The following is a 16,315-nucleotide window of genomic DNA, read 5'->3' as shown; positions in this document are numbered from 1 at the left end:
AATTGGGTGAATAATTGCAAGATATTATGTGAAATAATATCTTGCAATTAACCTGGCAATTAATCCTAATTTAAATAGGAAATTGAGGAGTTACCTTTTGAATAAGGATTTGATGAGGAGTGATAAGAGGGATTTGAATAAATATCATTTTGATCACCTTTGACACTTCTTTGATTGAGCCGTTATTGTCCGTTGCATACGCGTGGGAATCCTGGTGTGCCTCGAGTGTAATTTTGTCCTTTTTAGCAAAAAGTCGACGTGTCACCTCCATAATTTTCTTGATTATTTTTAACTCTACAAATGCCCCCACGCCTGTTGGGTTGCTCGCATGAAAGGGCAACAGGTGTAGAGATCTTCTTTTACTTTAGGAAACATAGATTGTTTCCTATTTTGATGTAAATTCCCACTTTGACTTGGAATTAGATTCTTCTAGGAAAGGAAAGTAAATCGCCACCAAAGCCTATTTAAGCCTACCTTAAGCAAGAGATTAAATCAACTTCGGAGGGCAATTATTTATCCCTGGAAGAAAAAGAGAATGCTATAGGGTATTTGTTCCCCCTCCTCTAGCATTCTTCTTTGCTTGCCCGTACAAAGAACCAGCTTTCGTTGATTTCTTTGTCTTCTTCGCGCTATACCGAGGTAAGAAAAATTTAATCTTCCTTGTCTTCTTCTTGGATGGTGCTGCTGCGAGCAGTTGTTGGGGTGGCGCAGCACGTTGGCTGGCAGAGGCCAGAAGTCGGCTCGGCATGGGCTGAAGAGGTGGTGTGGCAGGGACCATGGCTTCGGCTACTTGGCTTGGCTAAAGCCAAGGGCAGTTGTACTATTGGGGCTGTAGCTTGAGGCTCTGGACATAGTCCTGGGTAAGTCGCATGGCTCAAGCGTTATGGGTTTTTGGACCTAACGCGGGCCAGGGCGACGATTGAGAGAAATAAGGAGGTTGTGGGCCTCTTAGGCTTCTAGAATGCTAAGCATGCAAGCCTCCTGCCAGCTGATGTGAAAGAGAGGAAAAGCCAGCACAGGTTGAGCTTCATTGTTGTCTAGTTGAGCAGAGAAAGATAAGTCGCAGGGCCTGGCTTGTGGGTAGTCGAGGTTAATCTTTAGACTGCTCTATGCTTACTGGGCTGCTATCTAATTTGTTGATTGCCTCATCTGTCTATGTAGATTCAGAATTTGGCTCAACTCCTAAGACTTTTCCAAATATGAAGAAGTTGCACATTGCTTTAGGTATCTTTGTTAAGTACCGTGAATGGAGTTAGCTGCTTAGTTCTATTTGTTGAGAGAAAGATGGGCTACCCCTGAGAAATGAGCGGATTAAGGAAAAGGTATTGGCTCGTCCGATTACTGTGAATGAAGGTGGAAATAAGAGATCTTCCCCGCCTATTCAAGATATGTCAATTGAGAAAAAAATTGAAGACTTCATTTGCTGCTCGTGAGGGTCTGCTTGCCACTGAGAGGCTTGTGATTGACTTGACTTTTTATAAGGGGAAGAAAGATGAGGCTGCTATACTTGAGCCTGTTACGCCTGATATGCTAAAGATGGCTAGTATGATCGTTGATAGGATTTCCCAGCATAAAGGTTCCGTCGTGCCCCCAATGCCGAAGTCTGTACCAAGACATCTGTTGGAAGCTAAGTCTGGTTCATATTTGGAAAGGCTTGCTACTATGAAGAGCGATAAGGTGGACTTTACTGCTAAAGTGGCACTAAAGCTTATTCCTCTTGCTACTGAGACTGGTTTACCTGCTAAAAAAGAGGAGACTGCTTACGTGGGAAGTTGTGAGAAATTCACCAAGCTTGTTTCTAGAGGGTCTGCTAAGATTTGCATGCTTTTGAAGCCAAATTTGCTTGAAGACATGGACGCGTGTGCCAAGCTAGTTGATGGTGTTAAAGGTGTTGTTTGCCCAAGTTCCTTTGCGAAGAATACAACCCAATATAGGAGGATTGCTTTGCTTGCCATGGTGCAGAAAACGATGATTTTGACAGCCAAGTCTTGGCTCTTTGACTAAGAGGATATCAAGGTTGCCAAGGATACGACAATGACTATGGTAGCTGAGGCTTATTCTTCTGCCAGGAAAATAAAAAAGTTGGAGGCTGAACTCGTCGTTTTAATTGGGTCTGATATTTTTACCCCCACTTTTTTGCAGCTTGAGGCCACTCGCCAAGGGATCATTGACTTGAAGACTAGGCTTGACGAGATCCAAGTTAAGTATAAAAGTTAAGAAAAGAAGCTTAATTGTTATATACCTCAGATTCAAGATCTTGAGTGTGCCGCTTCTGAGCTTCGTTCGGTTACTTACGCAAAGGATGAAGAGTTAATTACTACTTATAATCAAGTGATCCACTTTAAGAAAATCTTTGATATGGTTAAACCCCAAGTTTTGGAACTCTAAGGTGTGTTGAAGATCAACGAAAATCTGAAAATTGAAGTGGATGAGCTATAGCGCATCTATGTTGGTCTGCTCGAAGAAAACAAGTAGTTGAAAGGTAAAAAGGTTGGACTCGAGGCTTCGTTTGTTCAGAGTCACGCAGATTTCTACAAGTTGGGTTATGTAGATCATCTCTTTGGTAGGCCGTCTGACTTTGAGTTTGCTGGGAAAGACTTCGAGACCTTCTCTATTTCTTTGGAAAACTTGCTTGCCTTTACTTTTGAGGTTTCTATTGGTGTAGTAATCAGAGAAGTTAGTGCCCAGGCTGGGGCAGCCCAGGGTGAAACGCTGGATGATGCCGCTGCTGAAAGTGTGGCAGCCGCCGAAGGTGTGGCGACCAAGTAGTCTTGGGGTGTCTACGTTACTAAATAGTAGTCTTCTAGGTAGCCTTTAGGATTTTCTTTGTTTTCCTTGTTGCTTTTTTACTTTGCTTGAACTCTATTGGCCTTTACTATTTGTTTATCAATTTTGTTAAAATATTTAATAAACTTGTTCTTTTCGCTTTTCTTCATCTTCATTTCTTTTGTTTACGCCTAACCTTTGACTCTTAGACCATCGGTAGACATGCTACTTTTTTATAAGCAGATATGCCCATGTAGCCGTAGATTTTGGTGTAGAACTTTTGCAAAGTTGTTAGCCATATAGTCAGCTATTGGACCCTTACTTACAGAAGCAAACTAGTTCGCGTGACCACTTGGCTGCTAACTTTGGCTTTCTTCAATCCTTTGAGTTGTGTGGCCTGCATCACAACATACTAAAGATTTTTGGGGCATGAAATTCATTTAACCTTTCATATCAAAAGTACGCAGTTGTATGGAATTTCGTAGGCAAAGGTCCGAGAAAATTCCTTGCACTTTATGTAACCAATTTTGTGGGTTACGTAGCAAGTATCACAACACTTTAGGAATTAGTGTAGATCTAAACAATCATTCCGTACTTGGCAAAGATGAAACTTATCAACTGCATAGCATGTCGGCAATGGATAAAGCTTTATATATGCACGTTAACTGTTGAACCTTTCACAACAATATGTGGTTGTATAAGTTTAACGCGACTTACTGCTCGAAAGGCAAGTCGTAGACCGTCTTCTAAAAACTGTAGGTACCTCAGTGCACTTGGTAGCAACTTTAGAGTTATAAGGCAGTCATCCATAGGGCTTACTGCGTAATGTGCCTCATCCGTCTCTGAGGCCTAGTTTCCCGTGGATTAGGCCAAAGACCAAAATTCCTTCGATTAGATAAGCCTTGAAAAAGATCATTATGGTTAATTCTAGAAATCTTGGCGTAAGCCATCGTGCATCTAGTTATACCGATGCAGCCTGACTCATCCACGTCTGGATATTCGGATTGTATAGTTTATCCTCTCGTATTGGAAAGTAGACCCATGTGGGTGTCGGGGAATTGGTTTGCCCACTTGCACTAGAGAGCATGGTTGGTCCCCAAGGGGTGCAATTACTGTAATAAGTCCCAGAAAGGGCGCGATCTTCATTTGAAGTGTATAAGTGATTAGTTGTTATAAGCATGCAGCCGAGCCAAATTGTGAATAACTTCTGAATTTCTCATTGGAAAAAGGAGTGAAACGAACGAAAACTTAGTTGGAAGGTAAAAACTATATAACAAATGGATAGTCCTTGGCTTGCAAGTGGTGCCAATAAAACTACTTGAGTCTTCGGGCTTTGATTAGTGAGAGGTTACGTATGGTACTTCCTCATATTGTAGGCATTCCACTGCTTTTTGATCTCTTTATCGTTCATGGTGGCAAAGGTGTAATTACCCTAGCTATCTACTTTGATGATCTTGTACAAACTTTCCCAAATCGGCATATGATGTTTCTCCATATGAAATGTTATATGTTCGTCTGAGTTGTGGTTGTCATGGGCTTTGCTTCTACCCACTTGGTGAAGTAGTTAATTGCCACGATCATCATGTCTCTACCCCCAGTAGCAGACGACATTAGCCTTACCAAGTCAATTGCCCACTGCATGAATGGCCAATGACTCGTCTGGCAGAGGTCGCACTTTTATACTAAAATTTTGGTGTCTTGATGCATAGTAGGCTAGTAGTAGCATGCGTTAAGAGCCTTATGCGCTAAGGATCGACCTTTGGAGTGATTTCCATAAATGCCTTCGTGGATTAAACTCATAACCTTTAGGTCATTGAGAGGCGCTAGGCAGCAAAGATATGGCCCAGCGTAGGATCTTCGGACGAGAATGTCGTTTCACATGTACTAGTGTGCTGCCTTCGTTTGGAGTTTTCTAGACTCCAATCTTTCTGTAGGGAATGTATCATTGACTAGGTAGTCTATAATGGAATCTTGTTAGTTTAGAGTTGTACTAACCTATCACGCCTTGGCTGGTGGGTCTACCTCTATGCTTGGTTTGTCTAGATACTCCATTGGAATATAGCGTTTGAGTTGATTGTTGAAGGCGGAGACTAAGACGGCTAGCATGTCTATATGAGTGTTGTCTGTTTACAGAAATTGAGTAAGGGTGTAAGTTTAAAACGCCTCAAGCTATTTAAATACCTTCTTTAGGTATTACGCCATCGTCAAATGCTTTGTCGTGTACTCCTTAGTAGTTTGGCTGGCGATTAGCTGGGAATCAAAATGAATTGCAAACTTTTTAACCGCCAAGTCTTTTGCCATTCGGAGGCCTCCTAGTAGGGCTTTGTACTCTATATCATTATTGGATGCTTTGAAGTCTAGAGTGATCGCTTACTCGAGCATCGAACCGTTTGGGGTGACAAGAACCACACATGCCCTCGAACCCTTGTAGTTAGATATGTTGTCGACGTTCAAATGCCAGAAGTCTCCATTAAGTGAGGTAAGCATGGCTAGGGCTTGCTCGGTCACATTTGGGGAGTTGTTGGGCCACTCTGTTGTGTGGCCTAGGCTAGGCCTAAATTCTGCTATAAAGTCCACCAAGGCTTGGGCCTTTATCGTTGTGCGGGGTCGGTAAACTAAGCTGTGTTAGCTTTTATCTCTAACCTTAGAGATAGAGTCTCCAACTACCTTGCTGCTCGTCCAATCAAGCTTTAGATCTTCAAGGTAGTTTGAGACTCTATCTCTAAGGTTGCCCGGATTTGCTTGGGATATGCTTCGATTTCTCGTTGGGTTACTAGGTACCTTAAGAATCTGCTTGGAGATACTCCGAATGTGCATTTGGCAGGATTGAGCTTCATCTTGTACTTTCTAAGGATATCGAAAGTTTTCGCCAAGTTAACGATGTGGTCTGATCGCTGCTTGCCCTTCACTATGATGTCGTCGACGTAAACCTCCATGGTTACTCCAATTTGTTTCTTGAACATCATGTTTACTAGTCGTTGGTAAGTGGCTCCTACGTTCTTGAGGCCAAAAAGTATAACTTTGTAGCAGTAAGTGCCTCGTTTGATCACGAACATGGTTTTCTCATTATCGGGCTCATGCATGGCCATTTGGTTGTAGTCGGAGTATATGTTCAAGAAACTGAGCAGCTGGTTCCTGAAAGTTGGATCTACTAGCAGATCGATTCGGGAAACTGGATAAGGATCATTCGGGCATGCTTTGTTGAAGTCGGTTTAGTCTACGCAAACCCTCAATTTGCCCTTCTCTTTCTTCATTACTAGCATGACATTGGCAAGCCATGCTAAGTGTACTACCTCTTCTATGAACCCGACCTCCAGTAGCTTGTCGATTTTCGCTTCAATGATTGTTCTTTCGGGTGTGAAATGTCTTCTCTTTTGGATCATTGGTTTGGCAGCGAGGTCGATGTGCAGCTTATGGCAAGCTATCTTAGGGTCGATGCCGAGCATGTCGGAATGTGACCATGCACAAATGTCATAATTTTCCCTAAGGAAAGCCGTGAGCTCTTCTGTTTCCTTCGGGCTCAAACATGAGTTGATTTTAGCAGTTGCTGGGGATCAAGAATGATGTGTTCGGTGTCCTCTTCAGTTTTTCGTCTTGTCTCTTCTGCTGGCACGTTGATTTAGACACCATATTCTTGATACGTTTGCTGTAATTGCTATTTGGTAGCTTCATCGTCCCTTTGGACCTCGGTAGCCTCTACGAGGGTAAATGTCTTCTTTTTTGGCTCATTTAGTACTTGCACAATGCATCGTCGAGATGTGGCTTGGTCAGACTTGATTTCTTTGACTCCTCCTCCCAGGATACGGAATCATATATTTTGATACTTGACGGAGATTACGGCATCCAGGTTTATCAACAAAGTTGCCCTAGAATCCTATTGTAGGAAGACGGGTCGTTTACCATCATGAACATCTGCTTTAAGACAAGTGGCAGTGTTATCACGTTAAGTGTAATGTTGCCGATAACAGTCGAGGTGTATTCATTGAATCCAGTGAGTACGTTCGCTAGGCATATGATTATGCTTTCCAAGCCTATCTTTTGAATTATTGAGAGTTGAAGTAAGTTGACCACACTTCCTTTGTTAATCTTCATTTTGTTGACTATAGCGTGGGCTAGTTGGACAGATATCACTAGTGCGTTGTCGTATGAGAAGTCGACTCTTTCGGCATCCTGCTCAGTGAAGCCAACGATGGGTCCAGGTTGGGAGTTGAAAGCCTGGACTTGAGAGGCTAATAAAGCATGCTTGATCTTTCACTTCTTAAAGTTGTTGGCGGCCCCCAAGTGCTCGGATTCAGCAAAAATGCCATTGATTCGAATTGTCTTGGTTGACAGCTTTTTGTTGGCCTCTGTATTCCTTTTTGGCGACATAACTAGTTTGTCTAAGTATCTGTCGACCTTGCCTTCTTTCACCAGCTTCTATAAGTAGTTCCTCCAAGTGTAGCAGTCATCGGTTGTATGGCTGGGACCTCGATAGAATGCACAGTACTTAGTGTGGTCTAACTTGGAGGTATCTTCTTTTGATTGTTTTGGTAGCTTGAACCATGGTTCACTCTTGACAAGCTCATATTTATATATTTTTTATATCAAATTCACTTGTCTTTTCTTAGTTAGTTCCTTATATTTTTGAGCTATTTACTTTGTTTTTGTGTTTTGTAGGATTTGTCAAGCAAAGAAAAGAAAACTAACACAAGTGGAATTTTAAGTAACAAATTCGTCAAAACTGCCTGTGCAGGTCAGCTGACTTTGGAAGAAAGTTGCGGGCAGCTCAGAATGAATTAGAGAATGAGCCTTATATGCTTGGAAAGCTACGGATGTCTATTTTCTGGAGCATTTTGCGGATTGTTAATATCATTTTACTAGAAGAAGTTATGGCCATTTTAATACTGAAAGGTTCCCAAGAGGCTGAGCAGTTTGTAATTGACAAGAAAGCATTGAAAGCAATAAATCCAATAAATCTAGCAGCCAAAACTGATGCAATCAAGAACAAACCAGCTGACCCCTATTCAAATATCAGAGAAAATGGAATTAAAGATAAGGATTAAGAGGGAGTAATTGGCATAAAGGCTACCCAATGAGTTACAATTGTTTTACATTTCCTCTCACTTATTGTCATCACCAAATGGCTATTAGTGGGTGAGTTAAGGAGAAGAAAATGATGCAGCAAGAATTGGTTTAAAAGTAGCATTGGGGAAGGAAGGAAAAACGAGAGCCTCAGTCGATTTCTTTGGGTTCTATTTTCTCAAACTCATGTCTATTTTTTGTTTTAACTTAAGGATTGTGTAACCAAATTTTTAGTAGTTAGGGGCTGTTTTGAAGCCCCAAATATGATTGCAAGTTTGTTATGACATTTCGTTTGAATTACTTTTATGAATGGATGAAAATTGGTTCACTACTTGTCTCATTGATGAATTCTTTATGTGTTTTCTACGGATGCATACTTAGTAAGCATATCTAGGATTCTAATGCTATGAATATGTGTGTGCCTGCCCTTGTCGAATGAGGACCTACATATGTTCTAGAGTAGTACTTGTTAATTGCGATTAACATGTGAACTGATAGGAGCATATTTAGGCGACTTACTTAGCTTGTTTTCGTGCATCTATGTTGTTAATTCATAGTTGTTTTAGTAGTTTAAGCCATTTTCGTGTGTTTTTAGGTTCATATGGCTAAGGAAGCAAAAAGATGCATTTTGGAGCATTTTGGAGCAAAATTGGGCTTGGAATGGATAGCATATGCTTGGAGCCAAAGTGTTGGACGAATTTGAAAGCCTTGTATGCACTTTGGACATAAAACAAAGGGCCTAGCCCAATCAAACAATCCTTTGAGCCATGCAAAACCTCTAGCCCAATCAACAACCCTTAGCCACATGCATTTCCACCTTCCTACTTCATCATTTCATCATTGCACCACCATTCACACACACATGCACTTACTCTTTCATCATTGCACCACCAATTCAACACATGCATTTCCACCTTCCTACTTCATCATTTCATCATTGCACCACCATTCACACACACATGCACTTACTCTTTCATCATTGCACCACCATTCACACACACATGCACTTACTCTTTCATCATTACATCACAAATTCAACACATGCATTCACACACCAACAACCTAGCTCTTTTTCCATCATTATTTCATCCACATGCACTCTCAATCATAACAACCACATTCACTCTTAAACAATCACCCACATATTCTCCCATTCCCCCTATAAAAACCCATGCATTCATACACAAAAATCACATCTCATTTTCATACACAAGACACCACAAACACATCCAATCTTCCCCTTTGCCGCAAGCTCCCATTCCATTTCTACACAATCTCTTCTCGGTTTCATTCCATTCCATACACTCTCCCATTTGCAGAAACCATTCAACCTTAGCCGCTCCACCTTCATTTACAACACACTTGGAGCACCAACACCGAAGGCAACTCTTAAGGGATTTCAACATCAGTTTTGCTTCAAGGGTTCTTTCTTCTTAATCCTATGTTCACTCATGTTATATATTTTTATGTCAAACCTTTTGTAAACATGAAGTGTAACTAATCTCTCTCTAGGGATTCGATGTAGCCTTGCAAGATTGCCATGTAGTTAATTCAGAATTCTCATTTAATTTATCTATTTCTTGTTTCATTCTCCGATTTAATTGTGACTTAGTGTGTTGATTTTAATGCTTGATCATCATTTGAATTAACCACAGGTTGTTTAGCCAAGATTAAAGCACACATCATGCATAGTCTTGGTGGATATGTGAATGAATGAAGGGAATGTTTTGCAAACATCCTGCTGAGTGTTCCCTTTGGTTTTGTGAAAGTTTCTTGTGCACTACATATTCTTGATTAGGAACCAAAGTTGCACATCACAATTAGGCTCATGATTAGAGACATTTGATCAAATCCACACATCATATGGTTGATCATATCTAAGTGAAACAAACTCAAGAAATAGGTAGATGACTGAGTATAAACTGATTTAACAAACATGGCCTTGGGTTAGCAATGGTAAAATCGAATCCCTAGCTTCATCTCCATTGGTACTATCTCATTTTATTAGTTGTTGATTCATTTATTTGTGTTTACTTCATTTCCTTATGCTTTCAAGTTACAACAACAAATCTGCCTACATTGATTAGTTTTATTTCTCTAGTAAAAAGTTCTTGCAAAACAAGTGATTATATAGGTCCAATTAGTCCCTGTGGATTCGACACCCTTACTTGTGCCATTATACTAAACATATTCTAGCACGAAGAAGGAAAACCTCAATTATGAACCAATTTCTAGGATAAGTAAGACAATGCCAGTACTTACGATGCCTTGTGATGACTCAAACTCTTTTCGTTCTTAATGATTTCTACTTGTTAAATCTATGAACACGCCATTCTAGATTGCATGTTAGGGACTAAGTTAAGTTGAAAACGCCATTCTCTTAACATACTACATAAGAAAGAGTAATAGGTTGAGTTCTAACATTGAGCCAACTTGAGCATCTTCATCCGAAAATGAAAGGAATTTGAATGAAACATAACATGTTTGCATGATTATTTGGTGGTGGATAGCAATTCCCCTAACTCGTTTTTCCAAATTTGTGAACTACTTAAAAATCTGTTTTTGTCTTATTTTTGTTCGATTTAATTTAAATAGCAAATCAACTCCAAAAATCCCAAAAATTTGTATGAGTGTAGCTCTGTGTGTCTAGTATCTGCATATAAATTTTCGTAGACTTTAGATAAGTGTAATTCGGTCTAATAATTATTTTTCGGTGGCTGGTCAGTAGGGATAGCAGCCCAGTTTTTTGTGACATTTTAAGTAGTTAGATAAAACAATCTTCTGCGGGAAAGACCCTTATTTTCATATGCTACAATTGACAAATCTTATTGTTAATAAGGAAAATTAATAGGACATTTGTGTGCTACTTTGTGGTGTGCTTTTAAATCTTATCAATGTCGTGGAGGATTTGGTGGATCGAGATCAAGAACTTAGAGTAGTTCTTGGGCACTGGACCTCATTTAGTTGGGGATCGGTCCCTACGCTTGGCCTCCTGCCTGATTTTGTTGTTATATTGCTTCTCATCCTCCTTCTTTTGAGCAACTGCAGATTCTTTTCGAGGCTGCCCCGGTGCCTTGTCTGCTCGCTGAGCCTCGTCCCAAAGTGCATGCTTCTCTGCCACAGTGAATAAGTCTGCCAAAGTTAGATCTTCTTTCATAATCAATTCTCTAAATAACGGGTGGTCTGTTGAGAGTCATTTTGGAAAGTTGCACTAGCTATCAAGTCATTGCAACCGACTATCTTCGTATTATTTGCTTTGAACCTCTTCACATAGTCACGGAGCGACTCTTTTGGGTTCTTCTTAACATTGAAGAAGTGATCAAACTTTTTCTTGATCGAGCAATAAGATGAATATTCTTCGATGAAAACCAAAGAAAGCATATCAAAACTCTGGATAGATTATGACAGTAGGGTGTGGGACCAATCTTGTTTCTTGCCTTGTAGAGTGATGGTGAATATCTTGCACATAAGGGCATCATTTTTCCGATAAAGGATCATTGGATTGCGGTAGTGCTTTAGGTGCCTATTCGGGTCTTCATATCCTTTTAAGAATATGAAATGTGGCATGTTGACTTGCGTGGAGGCTCTGCCTGCTCAATCTCGTCCATGAAAGATAACCTGTTTATGCTGGTTATGTCTTTTTGGAGTGCTTCGTCAATGACGTCGTTGCACTGGAAGTCGCGCAATTGTTCGGTCATAAAGCTTTCTACTTATTCTTAAATTTGCCTTTGTCAGGGGTAGTGGAGCTTTTGGCTGCCTCCGATCCTGACCTGTTAGTCTAGGCTGCTATTTCATATGCTCAGCTCGTTTATGTCATGGCTGCGATGCATGTGGTTCGTTCCTAGCAGGCAAGCGAATTACTTGTAGGTTACTAGTTGAACTTAAGCAAGATTGAGTGACTGCTTATCTTCGTCCGTAGTGCTTGCTATTCCTATGTGAGGTGGAAGATGTTCCTTAAGGGCCTAACTGTAAATGAACACTTCGTCTGAAAGGTTGCTCATGTTCATTATCGAAGTGTGGCCCCAACCATGAATGTATAATCGCCCCGTGAGCCTAATTGAGAGTGCACACTTTTTCATTCGCTAAGACGAGAGTATATGTTATCTCGGGGGCCTAGTCGGGAGTGTACACTGCCAATATGCTTAGTTCGTGGCTAGTTAAGTGGCTACTTGCCAAGACACTATTAGAGAGGCTCATCGTCTGCCCTTATCCTACTTTAGAACACCTCGTTTGAGCCTCGCTGCATCTCGGTACATTGAAAGAGCTGATTCACCAACGTCGTCTACTGCGCGAGGGCGCTTGTCAACTCTATGACTTGTCGAGACAAGTTGTTCACCATTTGGGTTGGAAGAACTTGGACGATATACGTCTTCTTGAGTAGTGGAAGTGTAATGGACTTCGGGCGCAAGATTTAAGTTGAGATATGTCAAATTTGTGGAGAAATGGGGTGAAAATACCCCCAGTTCAATCCTTGGTCCAGAAATCTAAAGCCCGGACGGTTGAACAGGTCTTGTACCTGTCGGGATCATTAAATGGGCCACGGAAACAAGTTGGACCATGGGTTGGACCGCAAGAGAGGGTTGGATAGCCTACACAGGTCGGATCGTGGGTGAGGGTTGGGCCGCTAGAACGATTGGGCGTTAGGCTTCTCTTGGTGCGCCTCAGGCTTGTGTTGCGCCTTAAGCTTGTAGGTCTTGGGCTCGGCTTTGGAGCCTGCTGGGCTTAAGTTGGTCTTAGGCTCTACTTACTACAGCTGGCTGGCCTTCAGTTGCCATTGTAGTGTCATGGGCCTGCTGGGTGTGGTTTACTTCGCGCTGGGATAGCTGCCTTGTAGCATAGGCCTGAGTCTGCTGCTGCAAGTTGGCCTGTTCACCATGGGCAGTGGGCTCATCATGGGCTGCTGTGGTGGTGCCCCGTGAAGGTAATGCTGGTCCTCTTGTGTTAAGCCTCGTGGATCATCATGGTGGAGGTACACCTCGATCTCCATCACTTGGTCCAAATCCTTAAACGTAGGAAGTTTCGTTCATTGTGGTTTCTGAAAAAAATTCTAAGAATAAGAACGTACAAAAAATCTACAAATGAACGAGAAATGAGAAAATTTGAATGGGAAAGTCTTCTTCCAGCGTGTGAATCAAGCTCTTAATAAAAGCACCAATTTGTGGATGCAAATTTCTACCGTCTTCTCCTTTGATGAAAATGCACCTGCAAAATAATAACACCTAAGATTAAGGCCAAAACCTCACGCACCCACGATTAATGGGGTTTGGCTTTGGCCAAAGAATCTTCAATGCCAAAGTTAGAATTATGAAAAAAATGTGCTTAGGAGTTTGTGGGTAGCAAATGGCTTAACTTTTTAGTGGGATAATATGGTTATTTATAGGGGAGTGGCTAGCCCTATTTGGAGAATAGTGGCTGGCCATATATGGTGTAATTGGATGAATAATTGCAAGATATTATGTGAAATAATATCTTGCATTTAACATGGCAATTAATCCTAATTCAAATAGGAAATTTGGGAGTTACCTTTTGAATAAAGATTTGATGAGGAGTGATGAGAGAAATTTGAATAAATATCATTTTGATCACCTTTGTCTCTTCCTTGATTGAGCGGTTATTGTCCGTTGCATGCACATGGAAATCCCGGTATGCCTCGAGGGTAATTTTTTTTTTTAATTCAAAAATCCACGTATCACCTCCATAATTTTCTTGATTATTTTTTGCTCCACAATAATGTTATGGTTTCTCTATAATAAAAGTGCCTATCTTTTCTACTCTGTATCGTGCATCCTTCTTTATGTTTTATTAGAGACGATGCGGTTGTAGCTTGGTTAAGCATTCTTTGTACTCGAGGTTTCAAAATCAATTCATCACTCTCCTGATATCACTACTTTGGACGTAAGATTATAAGATATACGTGATGATATCACTAACATATATGTGAGAGTACATGAACCGTTAGGCTCAATACATGGTTTACTTGTGGCGTCATTTAAGCCTTACACGTGAACAAGAACATGTGGGCCATGATAGTAGCACACCAAATCGTAAGTCTCCAGCGAACCACTATAATTCTTCTATAACTTTGATCAAGGAAAGTGCAGATGTCCTAAGCTCAATCAGCTTCAATAAAATGGATAGCAACACTTCATCTTCGTCTGAGGCCGTCAGTGTTAATGACTTTGGAGCTGAGGGTGATGGAGAAACTGATGACAGAAAGGTAATAAATTACATACAAATGATTATATATAGTTGTAACAAGAAGATAACAATAACAGTAGGGTTAGTCTACAGTACTCTTTGGTTTAAGAAAGGAGCAAAACTTTATGCAACTACAAATGCAGTCCGGATCAAAACATGGCAGGTAGAGTTTCGAAAACACTTCAATTAATTAAATGTATAATATTGAGCTTTGAGTACAACGTACATACAAAAACCAGCAAGGTGATATATGGAGGGTCAGGAAGTGCAAGCAACATCAGATTTGAGAACATGGAAATGCATAATGATACAACCCCATAGTTATAAATATAGACCAATATTGATCTGACAGAGAGAAACCGTGCAAAGAGATGAGCAGTTCAAGTGAAAAATGTGGTGTACAAGAACATCAGTGGCCCAAGTTTTTCTTAATTGAGTAGCACAAGTTTTTTAGGGCCTGTTTGGTACTCTACTTGAATCCAACTTTTTAAATTCAAAAACAATTTTCAAGTTTTAGGCCTTAAAAACTTTTTGGTAGGGGATTATTTTAAAAAACTGAACTCAAGACTAACTCAAAAATATAGTATATTCTTTAAAAACATAAAAAGTGAGTTTTTATATTTAAAACTCACTCATTTCTTTTCTCTTCCTCCTCCCCTCTCACTCCAAATCTATCTCTCTCTTTTCTTCTTTCTTCTTTCTCTTTCCTCCTTTTTTTTTTACTTTTTTCGTTTCTCCTCCAATCTGCTTCATTCTCTCACCCCTCTTCCTCTCTATCTCATCCAATCCTCTCCCTTCTTTCTCTTTCCTTCAATCATATTTTACTTTCTTTCCTCCTCTCTCCTCTTTCTCTCTCTCTCTCCTGCAACCCACTTTTTTTAGATCTCTTTATCTAGTTTAAGTCGTAAGATTTAAAAATTTTAAAGCACAAACTAATCAAGTTTTTGAGTCTTAAAGAAAATTGTTTTCAAGAAATGTTCTTAAGAAATGTTTTGAGAAATGATAAAAAATTTCAAATAGGATACCAAACAAACCCTTAGATGTTGCTATACAATTCGACTGCAGCAAGAGCTTCCCTTGTCTGGGAATTGTGTTGCGGATATTAACCTTGAATAAGAAGGAAGAAAAACAACTAAAGCTCTATAAAATTCGATTGCAGCTAGAGCTTCCCTGTTCTGCAAGAGGATAAACAAATAAAAATATTTTGGGAATTGTGTTGCGGATATTAACCTTGAATAAGAAGGAAGGAAAACAACTAAAGCTCTATAAAATTCAATTGCAGCAAGAGCTTCCCTGTTCTGCAAGAGTATAAACAAATAAAAATATTGTGGCAATTATAATTTAGAGCATGCTGTTTGTTTCGAGGATTGTATACGGCAGGCATGGCATTATGCTGGTCATGACTTGCTTTATGAAACGGTCAGAATAAAATGTTTTCATATTTTGAATGAAATGGATTTCATGCTGGCAAAATATTTACAGATGGAATGATTATAAAAGTGGACTGGGTCACCACATCTGCTAACAGTGGCCTAATGCAACGGTCACATACAACTTTTTATCCATTCAATACGAATACATACATGATTTGTTATGTGTATGTTTTTCTCACTTCCATTAACTCATTAAGTTTTTTTCTTGCGTAACATCATTTTATTGTACAAACATCATAGTACAAATCATTCATACTCTATCATCATTTAAATCATTTCTAAAAGTTTCCATTTAATTTGAGACCGTCCACCATAGGTGTAGAACTTATAAAAAATTATAGTAACAAGTAATATACTAACGACTAAATATCAAATAAAGGAAACAAAAGTAAGAGAGTTGTAATAGTTAGTCTAACTCAGCCCATCCGAGTAATTGTTGAGAAATTTTATGCCTCACGTGTTTCACTTAAATTGGGATTTGTGATTTAGTATAGGTTGTTTATATATGTTGAGCTTTTGTTGCTAATTGTTTGTGTGTTTGAGGTATTTTCATTATATTAAGATTGAACTTAAGTGGTTTATGTTGTATATATTTGCATTGCATGTTTGTTTCTTGCTTTTGTTGTATGTTTTGTATGTATTTTGATGGACAAGGTTCATTATTTCCCCCTTAATAGGTGTATATTTGTTACTTATTTCAAAATTTACATCGAGTTTTGTTCACCATGATTTCACTTATGCCCAGTATGTTTTTATATGTATATGTATTTTAGCGAGGATGTGAGAAACAATACTAGGAGGCTCTTATAACAAGTTATGTAGCTTTGAATTATAGTCCACCCGAGAAAAAATTGTTG

Source organism: Pyrus communis, chromosome 14 (assembly GCF_041283825.1).
Source record: "Pyrus communis isolate YQ-2024b chromosome 14, ASM4128382v1, whole genome shotgun sequence".
In the NCBI taxonomy this organism is placed as follows: domain Eukaryota; kingdom Viridiplantae; phylum Streptophyta; class Magnoliopsida; order Rosales; family Rosaceae; genus Pyrus; species Pyrus communis.
The sequence above is the reverse complement of the archived record's forward strand: the minus strand, read 5'-3'. Positions refer to the sequence as shown.